The sequence below is a fragment of the Spermophilus citellus genome, assembly GCF_964194105.1.
Source record: "Spermophilus citellus genome assembly, chromosome: 16".
Taxonomy (NCBI): Eukaryota; Metazoa; Chordata; class Mammalia; order Rodentia; family Sciuridae; genus Spermophilus; species Spermophilus citellus.
The window spans coordinates 46,830,093-46,844,950 of NC_138196.1; positions in this window are offsets into that span (position 1 = coordinate 46,830,093).

Sequence of the window (14,858 nt, forward strand, 5' to 3'; positions counted from 1 at the left end):
CTTTTTTCTCGTTTGAGCTAATGTATTTTATTGTGAATAGTCTTACATTTTTGCATTCTGAACATGGGCACCAAAGAACCTGTAAAAGTTGTCTTTTTCAATTGAATGTGCACAAACAAAAGTTTGGAAAAGAAAAAAAAATATTCCAACCATCTGTCATTGATCAGAAAAAGAGACAGGGAGTAAGAAAAAAAAGGGAAATTTTCAGAACCAGCAATTATGGTGTATAAATTATGTAAAAATTAATGGTAATAAGGCTCCTTTTACTTTAATTCAATCAAAGAAAATGATATTGAAAGAAAACTAAAGGAATGAGTAAATTTGAGATTAATATTTGTTTATTGTGCAATATATTTCTTCAAAAAGCTTTATAAAATTAAGGGGAAAACTCCTTAATAGGTTTAAGTAATAATAACATATAAAATATTATTTTATTCTGAAAAACTTCAGATTACTTATAAATTACTGTTTAGTAGTATTTATTTATTAATATTTAGATATATCCAGATACCTAAAGATAATTATAGAACTTTTGATATTTATACAACTTTTATATAAATGTTTATAAATGCTATATTCTTATAATGTCAAGATTCATAGAATTTATAATCTGTTCTGTAGCCACGATTTCCACATTGACCAACATTAGTTCTGTATTCTTACAATGGATCCAATATTCTCTACCATCTCAGCACAGCACTATTTTTCATATTGGTGAGTGCAAGCTCTGCATAAAAATGCTTAACAAATGTTCACATTAAATGTTCCTTCAAGTGCTTGCATTAATATAACATATTATTATATTATAATAATACGTTCATTGTTGGAGCTCAAGAAGTAAAAGCCAAAAAAGGGTAATATATAAATAATGCTTTCAAGCCAAACAAAGGTAAACGAGTCTAGAAAAATGTCAGGAAAGGTTGATCTTCACTTGTAATAGCAGCAGACAGACTAGAAAAAGGCTTAGTAGTATTATATCCATTATTTTACCTGACATTTTAGTTTTAACAAACTCTCATCTCCTGTGTTCATTTCTTATATTGAATTAATGCTGTCAATATAAATTTTATTGGTTTATAATTTTACTCACTTTTAATTTATAATTTGAGTAGGTTTTGCAGGTTTCTAAGAGATATAAAAAGGGAGTTAGTTTTTTATTTATAAGCTAAGAAATAACAATAACATAAAGTCAAGTAAATTAAAATTAAAAGTTGGTTAAAAATGGGAGGCAATGGCCCTTTCTCTAGCATATCCCCTTGGTTCTTCTTCTTTCAGTGGTAAAGATAATATTGACTGCCAACCCAAATACCGGCAATGGGGGCTTTTGTTTTTCCTGTCCCCAGAGCCTTCTGTGCCTCACATATGGCAGGCCAAATATATTGGAGAATTAATTCCTTATAAGCAGTATTCAACCCATAACTAAAGGAAAATGGAATACAAATATTTCAGTTCTCCCACGTTATGGGTGAAATAATATTAAGATAACTGTGTCTTGCAATTGTTCAGCATATTTAAGATCCACCTGTTGGATGCAGCTCCCTTATGTAATGAACCTAAAGCAACAACATTGTCCTGAGGGTGGATACCCAGAGACTAGATAATAAATAAAGCCTAATGTCCTGCCCAAGTCCACTTCACAGTAGATCCAGTAGATCTATAGACTACCAAGTAAAAATTTCTCTATTACCTAACTACCTATTCAAATTCTATACCTATAATTGGCAAAATTTAATCCATGGTCTGTATGGTGAGAATAACCAAATTGGAACTCCATGAAAAGGTTCCCACTTTCCTTAAGATAAACTAAGAACTATGTCATATATTAAGTAAAATGGTAGAAAGCAGGGAGTATGATTCCTACCCTAAGACAATTTAATTTCACTTAAGAAGTTAGCCCCATAGTGTCCATGTTCAAAATGTATGGGTCAGGGAGGCACTTAGGAAATTTGTGCCTTTCATCTCCATAAATTTTGGCCATGCTGCACCAAGAGGTCCTGGATCCTATGAAGAAGAGGAAACCATTTACAAAAAAATATAATAAGGGTCCAACTAAATCTAAAGTTACCTATTCTCCATTGTCCTTTTGCTTCTTCTTCTAGTGGAACAACAACAAAAATGAAGCCTGATACAAATGAGGATAAAAGATTTACATGATAAGGGCAAGGATGTCATGAAAGCTTTTCATGGAGGTGTTCTTTGGCCACTGAAGCATGCCCACCCACGTTATACCCTACATCTGGACTGCTCCCCAAAGGCCCATCTATTGAAAGCTTGGTTCCCAGCCCATGGTGCTGTGGGCAGGTGGTGGAAACTTTTAAGTGGTCAGGCCTGGTGGGAGGTATTCTGTTGAGGGTGGGTTTGGAACCTTGACCCTTCTTCCTTGATTTTTATTCCTGGACATGATGTAAGTAGCTTTGTGCTACCATATGTTCCCTGCCACCCATGTGCTGTCTCAAAGCAATGGACTAACTGATGCTGGTCTGGAATCTTCAGAACTGTGAGCCCAAATAAACTTTTTCTCATTCTATGTTGGTAATGTCAGGTATTTGTTATAGTAATACAATACACTCTTTTTCTGGAGGCGTCAACACTCCTCAGGAGAAGACCTGAACCATAGCTGATGAGGTATGGCATGCAAATATCATATTTTCCTCTCCTCTAAGTGAGCAATTCTGAGGCAATCATGTAATTTACATGCTGTTTCTCGAAGTCCTCCAGAAGTGTTAAGCTCCAGTTGTCCACGTAGCACTGTTCTTGGTAACAGAACCTTTGCTCCCAACCCTCCATTTATTCCCTATTTCTTTAGTTGTTCCATAAATATTTCTTGCACTCAAATCCTAATTTCAGTGTCTCTGAGAGATCACAAACTAAGGCAGGTCCCTTTAAAAATTGTTTTTTTAATTGAAAACATGTTGAAAAAAAGTATGTTGATAACTTCAAAAAACATGGCTATAGTGATCATTCACCACATCCACTTCAAAAACCATATTATCAAGCAGTGTTCTAATTGCTTACATGCTCATAGTCAAGAAATAAAGATGCAACAAGATTTTGTTCTTCCTTCTTTGAGAAACCAAGAAATTGTATACTCATGTTAAAAACCCATTTAAAATGCTTATTTACACTTATTTGCCAATTTTGTGTTGCTGTAACACAGCACCTGAAACCAAGTACTTCATTAAAAAAAAGAGGTTTTGGGGGGTCTTACAATTCTGGTAAACAGAAAGACCAAACAGCATGGTATCAGCATCTGACAAGGGCCCCCCGTGGCCATTTCACTAAACAGTGGATCAGCTGGCACATGTGGGAGCAGCATGTATGCAGAGAGGGGAGGCAAGATACAAGAAGCAAGAGAATGGGCTGAAAAAACCAAATTCACTTTAAAACAACCTGTCTTACAAGTACTAATCTAATCCCAGGAGAGTTAGAACTCTGGAGACAGCTTCAATCCTATGACCTTAATCTTCCACTGTTATAATCCTCCCCCCACCTGTTAGAGATTCTGTTACCTCTCAACATTGGGGACCAACTTTCTAGCCCATGAACCTTTTAGGGACAAACTCTGTCCAAACCATAGTGACATATATATACATGGGCATTTTCCATTTGTATATTAAAGTGGACAAATATCTGCTTTCAGAGAAGCTCATCTAATCTGAAGGGCTTGAATCTACAATAAGACTACTTGTGAGGCTAAACTGTATTCTGCATAAACAAAAAGAGTGCTTTTAAAACTCTGGTCTGCATAAATGGCCCTTTTGGGATCACATAGGACACAAGCAGTAGATCTTATGTATCCTCAGCATGCTTTAGCAAAATAGGTATCTACCTCCTTAGATGTTCCTGCCAAACTCTCTTAAATATAAAAGGATGTGAAACCCAAACAAACTGAAGCCAACCTCCTACCACATGTGCACATGTGCACACGTACACATACATACACACCCATACCCACAGGAAATGTTAGATGGTTACTCAATGTAGTCTTCATTGCCCCAATTTGCTTTATATAATGCTGGAAAGTACTCATCAAATCATATTTTAAATAGTATTCTCCATATTTCTATATGGGCTTCCACATCTCAGCACAATGGAACTAGAGAAAGAGGCACTGTCATGTTCAATTTAGTCAAGATTACCTCCATAACAATACCTCAAAGACTGTATTCCCCTAATTCATACATGAGGATTAGAATATGCACTCAGTTAAGATTACCATTCTGATGATCATGCACCATGTTATTGCTAATAAATTCCTTTATATAGTTTCCCACACAAACAAGCAGAGTTTCTCTTGTGTAAAATTTTAAAAGAAATGTATACTAAGGTTTGTATTTGTTTAAAAATCAAAACAGTACCTTCAAGAGTATTCTAAGCCTATATTAAATGAATGTCAAATTTTGGGATTTAAAAATAATGTTAATAAATAATTTTCGTTGACTGCATGATTAGATGTGTAAACTTGTTGAAAATTCAGCCTGTGTTGTATATTGCCTTTCTGGGTCAGTTTTCCTTTTTTCTTTCTTTTTTAAAATTTAGTATTTGAAGTGCTTTCTCAGTTCAATAGCCTTTCTCTCACCAACTCATTTTAATCATAATACTCAACTAGGTGCCAATTTTGGTTTTCCTATCTGGCCTTCCAGAGAAGCTGAGATTGCAAATGTTACATTAGAACAGGGGGCCTTAGCAGATATTTCTGAGAACCATATGTAAAGGCATTTAATTAAAAAATACATATTTTCCATATGCCAAATAATGATCACATATCTACCTTGGTTGTGACATGATTAAGCATTTAAAATTAAATGTAATTGCAAGATTTTTCTCTCTTGTCTTGTTTTCTCCTGGGAGTATTTTTGCACCAAAGCTCCTTAAATGATACAGATGGTAGGAAGATGACAGACATAGGGCCAGCAAAAAGGGAGGCTGCATGAGCACCCTGCTGAGATCCTTTAGACCAGATGACAGTCATGGGTCATCCTCCAGGGTCCACAGCTGCTCACTCTTGATGTGACACCATAGATGGAACTTTTGTTGAAGGACAGTTTGGACAGGGTAATCTGGTTCAAACAAGTCAATTCTTTAAAAACTGTCAATAGTATCAAGGTGGTAGAATAGAGAAGGTCACTTTCCTGAATTCTCTGTGGCGTTAGACTAAGAAAGGAGATGGGTAGTTTCTCAGCAGGGTCATTGAAAGACAAAAAAAAAAAAGGACCTTTACTGGAATTTAATACTGGACATTCAAAGCAGATCAGGGACTCAGGAAGGTGGATATAATAAAATAAGGAAGAAATACCTAGTGCATCATTTGCTTCCCCTGCCAGTGGCACTACCCAGAGCTGTCTCTCCTCCAGCAAAATGGAGAGATAAGGGAATTAAATATCCTATATTTTTAGGTGTATCTAGGTACAGAGTTTAGAGATCAAAACCAATGCCCTACTAAATTGAAAGGCATGCTGCACAATATCATTGTACCACAAAGAAACCATATCTCTCCCTGTTGTGTGCAAAGGACATAGGAAGGAACCATTTTGCAGCTGCAATGCAGCAGCCATCGAGTGAAAGAGCTAATTCCGGAAAACCTGAGTCTGGTACAAAATACAGGCTTGACAAACCTACACTGTATGTCATGCCTACATGACTAGGAGAAAATCAAACATAGAGAGAGGTTTACACACGGGACAATTGGTTGATGAAACCCACCTGGCTCTCCCCCTCCTCTTATCTGGATGCTTACAGGACATATTGGGAGAGACCCATCTGGCTGGGGTTTTGAAAGGGAGGGAGCAAAAGAGATGAGTTTGGAGACTTGACCTGAGAATAAGAAATATGGTGTCCATAGGTGATACAGCGTACTATGAATTGGTTTCTCTTCCACATGAGTGGAATCCAGGGGAGTTCCCCAGGGTGCAGTCTTCCAGCATGGACCAGCAATTGGTGGGCCCTACAGGTAGGATGATTTAAAATCTGCAGACCCAATTGGCATTCAGTGAAGAGCCTGTACCTAAACTCCACCTCCAGTAGTGGAGTTTACCAATATTACCTCTCTCACATTAGCAACCCCACCTTGAGGGTGGAGCATGATGCTCCAGATGACCTTGCCTAACAGTGCTGAGAAGGGAAGCAGAGAAACATTTGAACTCCAATGGGAAACAATTTAACTTTTTGTGATTTTTTTCTTTTGTTCTTTTCTGTGTGTAATTGTTAGCTTAATGGTTCATGGACGTTTATAGGTATTCATGTTCATTTGTTTGTTTTTTCTCAATTTCTAGCATTTTTAAATGAGTTATTTTTCATGAATAAGTTTTTTTTAGGATTGGGATTTTTTAATTTATTGATTGTTCAAAACATTACAGAGCTCATGATATATCATCTTTCATACATTAGACTCAATTGGGTTTTGAACTCCCATTTTTACCCCAAATACAGATTGCAGAATCACAACTGTTACATACTCACATTATTACATAATGGCATATTAGTGACTGTTGTATTCTGCTACCTTTCCTATCCCCTACTATCCCCCCTCCCCTCCCCTCCCCTCCCATCTTCCCTCTCTACCTCCTCTGCTGTTGTTCAATTCTCTCCCCTTTTCCCCCCCCCTCTCCCTTGCCCCTCATAACCTCTTATAATTTTGTGTATCATTGAAGGTCTCCTACAATTTCCATATGCTTTCCCTTCTCTCTCCCTTTTCTCCCCCCATTTGTCTTTGTTTACTGTTAGTCGTTTCCTCATGCTCTTCCTTCCTGTTCTGTTCTTAGTTGCTCTCTTTATATCAAAGAAGACATTTGGCATTTGTTTTTTAGGGCTTGGCTAGCTTCACTTAGCATAATCTGCTCTAATGCCATCCATTTCCCTGCAAATTCTATGATTTTGTCATTTCTTGGTGCTGCATAATACTCCATTGTGTATAGATGCCACATTTTTTTATCAATTCATCTATTGAAGGGCATCTAGGTTGGTTCCACAGTCTAGCAATTGTGAATTGTGTCGCTATAATCATTGATGTGGCCGTATCCCTATAGTGCGCTCTTTTAAGGTCCTCAGGGAATAGTCCAAGAAGGGCGATAGCTGGGTCAAATGGTGGATCCATTCCCAGCTTTCCCAGGAATCTCCATACTGCTTTCCAAATTGGCCTCACCATTTTGCAGTCCCACCAGCAGTGTACAAGTGTACCCTTTTCCCCACATCCCCGCCAACACTTATTGTTGTTTGACTTCATAATGGCTGCCAATCTTACTGGAGTGAGATGGTATCTTAGGGTGGTTTTGATTTGCATTTCTCTGATTGCTAGAGATGGTGAGCATTTTTTCATGTACTTGTTGATTGATTGTATGTCCTCCTCTGAGAAGTGTCTGTCAGGTCCTTGGCCCATTTGTTGATTGGGTTATTTGCTACCTTATTGTTTAATTTTTTGAGTTCTTTGTACATTCTGGATATTAGGGCTCTATCTGAGGTGTGAGGGGTAAAAATTTGTTCCCAGGATGTAGGCTCTCTATTTACCTCTCTTATTGTTTCCCTTGCTGAGAAAAAACTTTTTAGTTTAAGTAAGTCCCATTTGTTTATTCTTGTTATTAACTCTTGGGCTATGGGCGTCCTATTAAGGAATTTGGAGCCCGACCCCACTATATGTAGATCGGAGCCAACTTTTTCTTCTATCAGACGCAGCGTCTCTGATTTGATATCTAGCTCCTTGATCCATTTTGAGTTAACTTTTGTGGATGGTGAGAGAAAGGGATTCAATTTCATTTTGTTGCATATGGATTTCCAATTTTCCCAACAGCATTTGTTGAAGATGCTATCCTTCCTCCATTGCATGTTTTTAGCCCCTTTATCAAATATAAGATAGTTGTACTTTGTGGTTTAGTCACTGTGTCCTCTATTCTGTACCATTGGTCCACCTGCCTGTTTTGGTACCAGTACCATGCTGTTTTTGTTACTATTGCTTTGTAGTACAGTTTGAACTCTGGTATCGCTATACCTCCAGATTCACATTTCCTTCTTAGAATTGCTTTTGCTATTCTGGGTCTTTTGTTTTTCCATATGAATTTCATGATTGCTTTATCTATTTCTACAAGAAATGCCGTTGGGATTTTGATTGGCATCGCATTAAACCTGTAGAGAACTTTGGGTAATATTGCCATTTTGATGATGTTAGTTCTGCCTATCCATGTACAGGGTACATTTTTCCATCTTCTGAGATCTTCTTCTATCTCTCTCTTTAGGGTTCTGTAGTTTTCATTGTATAAATCTTTCACCTCTTTTGTTAGGTTGATTCCCAAGTATTTTATTTTCTTTGAGGATATTGTGAATGGAGTGGTTTTCCTTATTTCCATTTCAGAGGGTTTGTTGCTGATATACAGGAATGCCTTTGATTTATGCGTGTTGATTTTATAACCTGCCACTTTGCTGAATTCATTTATTAACTCTAGCAGCTTCTTTGTAGACCCCTTTGGGTCTGCTAGGTATAGAATCATGTCATCTGCAAATAGTGATAATTTAAGTTCTTCTTTTCCTATTTTTATGCCTTTAATTTCTTTCGTCTGTCTAATTGCTCTGGCCAGTGTTTCGAGAACTATGTTGAACAGAAGTGGTGAGAGAGGGCATCCCTGTCTTGTTCCAGATTTTAGAGGGAATGCCTTCAATTTTTCTCCATTCAGAATGATGCTAGCCTGAGGCTTAGCATAGACTGCTTTTACAATGTTGAGGTATGTTCCTGTTATCCCTAGTTTTTCTAGTGTTTTGAACATAAAGGGATGCTGTACTTTGTCAAATGCTTTTTCTGCATCTATCGAGATGATCATATGGTTCTTGTCTTTAAGTCTATTGATGTGGTGAATAGCATTTATTGATTTCCGTATATTGAACCAGCCTTGCATCCCAGGGATGAATCCTACTTGATCATGGTGCACAAGTTTTTTGATATGTTTTTGTATTCGATTTGCCAGAATTTTATTGAGAATTTTTGCATCCAAGTTCATTAGAGATATTGGTCTGTAGTTTTTTTTCTTTGAAGTGTCTTTGTCTGGTTTTGGGATCAGAGTGATGTTGGCCTCATAGAATGAATTTGGAAGAGCTCCTTCTTTTTCTATTTCTTGAAATAGCTTTAAAAGTATTGGTATTAATTCTTCTTTGAAGGTTTTGTAGAACTCCGCTGTATACCCATCCGGTCCAGGGCTTTTCTTGGTTGGTAGTCTTTTGATGGCTTCTTCTATTTCTTCCTTTGTTATTGGTCTGTTTAAATTGTGTGTGTCTTCCTGTCTCAATCTGGGCAGATCATATGCCTTAAGAAATTTATCGATATCTTCACTATCTTCTATTTTATTGGAATATAGGGTTTCAAAATACTTTCTAATTATCTTCTGTATTTCTGTAGTATCTGTTGTGATATTGCCTTTTTTCATCCAGTATGTTGGTAATTTGAGTTCTCTCTCTTCTTCTCTTCGTTAGCATGGCTAAGGGCCTGTCTATCTTATTTATTTTTTCAAAGAACCAACTTTTAGTTTTATCAATTTTTCAATGGTTTTTTTCGTTTCAATTTTGTTGATTTCTGCTCTAATTTTAATTATTTCTCGTCTTCTACTACATTTGCTGTTGTTTTGCTCTTCCTTTTCTAGGTTTTTGAGGTGTAGTGTGAGTTCATTTATTTGTTGTTTTGTTCTTTTTTTAAGGAAAGAACTCAAGAAATGAATTTCCCTCTTAAAACTGCTTTCATTGTGTCCCATAGATTCCGGTATGTTGTGTCTGTATTATCATTTCTCTCTAAGAATTTTTTCATCTCCTCCTTTATGTCTTCTCTAACCCATTGATCATTCAGTAACATATTGTTCATGTTCCATGTGATGTAGGATTTTTCCTTCCTTCTTTTATCATTGATTTCCAATTTCATTCCATTGTGATCAGGTATGGTGCATGGTATTATCTCCACACCTTTATACTTACTAAGATTTGCCTTGTGGCATAATATATGGTCTATCTTTGAGTAGGATCCATGTGCTGCTGAGAAGAACGTGTATCCACTTGATGATGGTTGATATATTCTACATATGTCGGTTAAGTCTAGGTTATTGATTGTGCTGTTGAGTTCTATAGTTTCTTTATTCAGTTTTTGTCTAGAGGATCTGTCTAATGGCGAGAGCGGTGTGTTGAAGTCACCCATAATTATTGTGTTGTGGTCTATTTGACTCTTGAACTTGAGGAGAGTTTGTTTTATGAACGTTGCAGCTCCATTGTTTGGTGCATACAAATTGATAATTGTTATGTCTTGTTGGTGGATGGTTCCTCTTAACAGTATATAGTGTCCTTCTTTATCCTTCTTGATTAACTTAGGTTTAAAGTTGATTTTATTCGATATGAGTATGGCCACTCCTGCTTGCTTCCGAGGGCCATGTGAGTGGTATGATTTTTCCCAACCTTTTACCTTCCGCCTGCATATGTCTTTTCCTATCATATGAGTCTCTTGAAGGCAGCATATTGTTGGATTTGTTTTTTTGATCCAGGTTACTAGCCTATGTCTCTTGATTGGTGAGTTTCGGCCATTAACATTTAAGGTTACAATTGAGATATGATTTGTACTTCCAGTCATGCTTCTTTATTTATTTATTTTAGTTTGGTTGGTTTTACTTTTTGGTTATTTTCCTCCCCCTTAACTGAGATACCTCCTGCTGTTAGGTTTGGGCACTATTTTTCAATTCCTCTTCTTGTAGTATTTTGCTCAAAATGCTTTGCAGTGCTGGTTTTCTTGCTGCGAATTCTTGTAGCTTTTGTTTATCGTGAAAGATTTTAATTTCATTGTCAAATCTGAAGCTTAATTTTGCTGGATACTGTATTCTTGGTTGGAATCCATTATTTTTCAGTGTTTGAAATACATTGTTCTAGGATCTTCTCACTTTCAAAGTCTGTGATGAGAAATCAGTCGTTAACCTAATTGGTTTACCCCTGAATGTAATCTGCCTCCTTTCTCTCATAGCTTTTAATATTCTCTCCTTGTTCTGTACGTTGGCTATCTTCATAATTATATGTCTTGGAGTTGGTCTATTATGGTTTTGAATGTTTGGGGTCCTGTAGGGTTCCAGGATTTGGCAATCCATTTCATCTTTCATCTCTGGGAAGTTTTCTAGGATTATTTCATTTAATATGCTGTCCATTCCTTTGGTTTGAGTCTCTGTGCCTTCTTCTATCCCGATGACCCTTAAATTTGTTTTTTTTTTATGACATCCCATATCTCTTGAATAGATTGGTCGTGGGATTTAAGCATCTTTTCTGTGTTGACTATATTCTTTTCAAGTTGATAAACCTTGTCTTCATTATCTGATGTTCTGACTTCTACTTGATCAAGTCTGTTTGTAATATTCTCGTTTGAGTTTTTAATTTGGTTCATATTTTCCTGCAATTCTAGGATTATTGTTTGATTTTTTTAAGATCTCTATCTCCTGGTAGAGCTCGTTCTTTGCCATTTGAATTTGTTTGTTTAATTCATTTTCAAAATATACTTTTATTGCTTGGACTTGCTGTCTCATGTCTTCCCTAATATTCCTTTCCATTCGAGTTAGGTATGCCTTGAGTTCTTTCCCTATCCCTGCTTCTGATGTTTCTATGTCCTCCTGTAGAATTAAGTTGTCCTGCATTGTTTGTACTCCTTTTTTCCCTTGTTTTCTCATGTTGTCCATGTTACCTTCCAGCTCTATTTGATTGCTGTGTTTCTGCTCTCTTCTATAGATTTGTTTTGGTTCTGTATTACTCTGTTGTTTCTTCTTTGTGTTGTTAAACTGTGCCTGCTAACGTGGATTCTACTGGGAAGGAATTCCGACGGCCGAGCTCCAGTGACGTCACTACTCTACTATGACGGGCCCCAGGCTCCTTGCTGGGGTGTCCTAATGGGGCTGTGTGACTGGACTGTCTCTGTTTGGTTTCAGCTCCCCGTCGAGGCAGGCGGGCAGTCTCCAGCTGCCCAGTATCTCAGGCAGCGGGCGGGTGATAGGTCGCCGGCGGGGGAGTGGACTCCAGCCGCCCAGTCGCTCGGGCAGCGGGCCGGTTGTCGCCGGTGGGCGGGCGATCTCTAGGCACCCAGTCCTGCGGTCGGTAGCCGGCGGGCAGGCATTCTCCTACCGCCCAGTTACGCGGGCAGTGGGTGAACTGTCACCGGCAGGCCTGCGGTTTCCAGCAGCCCAGTCGTGAGGGCCTGGCCTCTAGTCCCCTGGTTTCTCCTGCTAGTCTTGGTTTCTCCTGCTAGACCAGATTTCCCCTGAGTGATGGCTCTCGGGAGTTCAAACCTGTTTTATTGTTGAAGTCTGTTGGAGAGTGGCGGTGGATACTTCAGCTCTCCAAGATGGTGGCCGCTGATTGCCTTGGTGGAGTTTCCGTTGTGGGGGTTGGGACTGTATCGCTTCCTTCCCCGTCTGAAATCCCGTACTCAGCCCAGGGGTCAGTGCGGGCTTGGCCAGCGGGGTTCCACTGAATGGCAGCCACTTTCCTCCCTGCTTGCTAATTAATCGCTTCTCTGTGGCACCCCGCCTTCTGTAGCCGCGGGGCAGGCCGCGGGAATCAGTCAGCCCGGATCTCCGGGGTCGCACAATTGCCTATTGAGATCCCCGGCACTCTATCGTTTTGTTTTTTTCTGAGGATTGGGATTTTTGATTAGCATATTCCAGTTTTGTTTTGTATTCTTTATTTTATTTTCAATGTTAAAAATTTTTACTTTATATAATTTTTTTCTCTCTTAGATGTTTTGATTCTTTTTCACTCTTTTCTTCTGCTAACAGCCAATCTCTATTGTTCTCTTTTCACTCTTCCTTTATTTTTTTACTTCTATCTTCTCTCCTCATCATAATCATGACATTCTATATCACCTATTCTCTCCCTGTAAACCATTTGAAATTGAAAACCCATTTGCTAACTTACTATTTTTATATAGGCAATAGCTGATAATTTAATTTCTGTTTATTTTGACAACATTATAGTTGTCATTGGGCCATATATTATTTGCAATGGTTGTTGTTATTGTTTGTCTCTTCTTAAATGCTGAGGTACTGGAAAATTTCAGCATCACTGTAAGCATACAGGGTAGTATCTTTATGGCCTCAGATCCATAGTGTTAGTTGGGCAGACGCAAAAACAACATAAAAAATCAAGAGAACAAATCACCCACCAAAAAAACAAGATACTTCAATAACAGAATCCATCGACACCACAGTGAAAGAAATGTCAGAGGAGTTTAGAATGCACATAGTTAAACTTATCTGCATAGTAAAAGACAATGTAAGGAGTGAAATCAGGGAGAAAAAATAGGAAGTGAAAGATCACTTTAATAAAGAGATAAAAGTTCTGAAAAAAATCAAGTAGAAATCCTTGAAATGAAGAAATCAATAAACCAAAATAAAAAATTCAATGGAAAGCATAACCAACAGACTAAAGCAATTGGAAGACAGAGTTTCAGGCAATGAGACAAAAATAGATAATCTTGAAAATAAAGTTGAACACAGCAAAAATATGTTAATAGATCATGAACAGAGCTTCCAAGCAATATGGGATACCTTAAAAGACCAAATATAAGATTTATCAGGATAAATGAAAGCTTGGAGACACAAACCAAAGGAATGCATAAACTTTTCAATGAAATAATATTAGGAAATTCCTCCTCAAAAAGAATGAAATGGAAAAATCAAAAGAAAGGAGGGTTACAGGGCCCCAAATATACAAAATTACAACAGAACCACATTAAATCACATTATTATAAAAATGCTTATCATATAGAATATGAAAAGAATTTTAATAGTTGTCAGTGAAAAATGACTGGTCACATTTAGAGGTAAACCAGTTCAGACCACAACTGATTTCTCAACACACAATTCATAGATAGGAAGTCTTGGAATATCATATACCAAACACTGAAAGAAAATGGATGCTAGCTACAGATACTATACCCAGCAAAATTGAGCTTCAGATTTGAACGTGAAATGAAAACCTTGATAAAAGTTGAATGAATTCACACCTAGAAAACCTACACTACCAAACATTCTCAATAAACTATTTCATGAAAAAGCAATGAAAAATAAAAGTGACAACCAGAAAAGGAAGGAAATACACTAGAAGAATAGTCAATCAAAGGAGAAATAATTCAAGTTAAAAACAAAAAATAAATAAAAAAGACTGGGAATACAAATAATTTCTTTGTAATAACATTGAATGTAAATGGCCTAAACTCATCAATCAAAAGACAAAGATTGGTAGATGCAGTAAAAATAAGACCCAACAATATGCTGTCTCCAAGAGACTTACCTCATAGACAAAGACACCCACAACTCAAGGTAATAGAATGGGAGAAAAACCATATTATTCACATGGGTCTTGTAAACAAGCAGATATTTCTATTCTCATATTAAATAAAGAGATAATCTGAAAGGGACAAAGAAAGTCAATTCTTATTGCTTACAGGAATTATACATCAATAAGACATAACAATTGTAATTGATGCCTCAAACAATAGAGTATCTATGTACATAAAATTGCTCTCAATTTCAAAGAAACAAATAGACAACAACACAATAATATTGGATGACTTTAACACACCTCTCTCATCACTTGGATAGGTCCTCCAAAAAAAAAAAAAAGAAAGAAAGAAAAAACCTTCACAACTAAGAAATACAATTAATAATTTAGACCTAATAGACATATATAGAATATTTCATACATAAATGACTGAATACAATTTTTTCTCAGCAGCACATGGATCATTCTCCAAAACTAACCATATCTTAAGGCAAAAACCAACCCTGAGTAAACATAAAAAATAGAGATAAGAGATAATCCCTTGCTTTCTATCAGATCAAAATGGAATGAAATTAGAAATCAATGATAAA